The sequence below is a fragment of the Chlorocebus sabaeus genome, chromosome 9 (assembly GCF_047675955.1).
Source record: "Chlorocebus sabaeus isolate Y175 chromosome 9, mChlSab1.0.hap1, whole genome shotgun sequence".
Lineage (NCBI taxonomy): Eukaryota > Metazoa > Chordata > Mammalia > Primates > Cercopithecidae > Chlorocebus > Chlorocebus sabaeus.
The window spans coordinates 8,742,014-8,744,537 of NC_132912.1; the positions used below are offsets into that span (position 1 = coordinate 8,742,014).

Here is a 2,524-nt window from a genome sequence, read left to right on the forward strand (position 1 = left end):
GCATTCATGTTTGACTTTCTTGTTTGTGTATCAGAGATGGCCAGTGACTCATCTATGGATCAGAGTACATGTCTCTCTTGGAGAGATTATTGGTAAACTATGATGAATGTTTTCAAGCTAATTGGTGATCAAGATGCTCAATGCTGTTAACTCATGTCTCATGAACATTAGGAAAAACAAATGACCTTACCATGCTTGTTTCTCCTGTATTATAAGCAAAGCTCTGGCAGATGGAATTCAATTTTAATCTTAAAATTTTAAAAAGTGGCAATCAAAAGCAATTCTCTGTTATTAATAGCAAAGCAAAGCTGTGTAGCGTCACCAGGAGACAAAAAAATAACTGTGGCATTTCTAGGCCGTCGGCTTCCACCTGGAGTTGGGTCTGTGTGGGTTTGTTCTGCTTCAGGCCTGTGCCTCAGGTGTTACTCTTGTGACTGGCAGGAAGAAGGTGACAAGTTTAGGTTACCATCATGTGTAATGACGGTGATTAGTCAACTGTCCTCCCTCTTCCTAAAAACAGTCGAGTACTTAAAATGCCAATCTGAATTGCAGACAGTTTTCACCGCTATAGACTTAGCAAGGAACCAGACGCACAGTGCCTTAACCCCAGGTGTGTTTATAGCAACATCAATGGTCATGAGCTGTTTCTCAGATGTTAAATTCTGACATTATTCAGAATTGGATGAGTAGAATGCCAATAACGTAATTTACAATGCATTACACAATGTACACACTGCCTCAGGAAGACAAAGCTCACTCGAAAAGTATCTCCTAGGTCGCGGCCTTGCTCCTGCTCTGTGGGAAAATAATCCAGGCCCCTTCATGTGAGTGTGGGCACAGGGGAACTGAAGTGCTCATGGTTCTGCTCTAGGTCTCCACGGGGGCAGGAACAGGAGTCACAGGTGGGACCTTGAGCACCCATTGGGTCACCTTCGAGGTGGACAAGAATGAGAACATCACCCATCACCGTGGTGAAGGGCATTGGGCTTTCAGAACATGTGATTGATTTCATGAAGGAATCCTCTCCATCTGGTTCAAAGTCTCAGTGGTGTTCTGGTGCTTATAATGCCTTGGTTTCTGATGAAGAATTGAAAAGAAGAGTAGCTGATCAGCTGACATTGGAGCAAGTCAAGGAACAAACTGAAGATCAGAAATGACTAAAGCAAGCCACAGAACTGGAGAAAGAGAGGGCTGCTGCCAATGGGCAATTAACCAGACCCATCCTTCGAGAGAGGATATCAAGCCAGGAGGAAGGTGCTAAGGCAATGCACCTGGCTAGGCAGCTGGAAGAGAAAGACCTACTGCTAATGAAGCGGGTTGCATTCTGCAAAGCGGAACTGGCTAGACTGGAGGAGAGGAACTCATAGTTCTGCAAATTTACCACTGAACAATATCAGAAAGTTGCTGAAGAGGTGGAAGCACAATTCAAGTGTATGAGTCTCATCCAGTCTGTGCTGACCTGCAGGCCAAAATTCTTCAGCGTTACTATGAGAACACCCACCAGACCTTCAAATGCTCCACTCTGGTCAATCAGTATATGCACTATGTCAATCATGCCAAACAGAGCATGCTTGAGGAAAAAGTATTAAAAACTTTTAGAACACGCAAAACACCTTCAACTTTAATTTCAGAGAAGGAATATTTTTTTTCCTAGTAAGAAAATAACCCATTTAAAGAGACGAGCACTAATGAGAAGACCATTCAGGAGAGACAGCGAAGAATGGATTCAACAGAATCATATCACATTTTGATGGGCAGAAATTTGAAGGGTGGCCAAAACCTAGATCAGGATTAGTCATCAAAGATGCTCTTCAGTATTAGTAAACCCTTCTTATGATGATTAAAAGAGAAGGGCAGCCCTCTCCACCTTTTGGTACTTTCTATTCAACTTCTACCGACCATAAAATGTTTCTCTTCTAAGTAACCCCCTTCATTTGGTGAACCACCACCCTAACAAAGTGGGATGGGGAGGGTTGGGGGTGTGGGGCTAAAGTAATTGGAGTGTGGAGAGGAGAGAGCCAGAAAACATAGCTCTTGGGCAGCAGTGCTGGGTAGAATTGTCTAGGCCGTGGCATGTTGGTTTTCTTGCTTTTTCTTTTTTCCTTTGATTACATAAGGGTGATTTCATTTTAACTTTTGGTGATCATGCAAGCAAGGAAACAAAAAGGAGAGATGATGTACCTCCTTTACAGAACTAATGTGTATGATCAGAAGTGAAATAAGGTATTTTTGTCAATATAAAGGCAACCTTGACTTACATAACCTCTATCGTGAATACTGACATCTTTACTTCACTCACTACCAATAAAAAACATATTTTCTGATAAAGAACATTTAAAAAGTACCCCCTAAAGAGAACAAATGTGTTATCCCAATCAACAAGAGGCAAATGATTTAATAAACAGTGCCAACTGTCCCCCGTTGGAACCCACTAAGTGCCAGACGCCGCCTCTGACAGCTCATCTTCACTTTTGTTAGAGTGATCTTCCTAAGCAGAGAATCTGAGGGTGACATTTTCCTGCTT

The 2,524-nt window shown here is 42.4% G+C and overlaps 1 pseudogene; it reads left to right on the plus strand.

Moving 5' to 3' along the window:
• Positions 1 to 477: 477 nt before the first annotated feature.
• On the plus strand, positions 478 to 1,654 carry LOC103238139 (MICOS complex subunit MIC19 pseudogene; annotated as a pseudogene).
• The last annotated feature ends 870 nt before the right edge of the window (positions 1,655 to 2,524 follow it).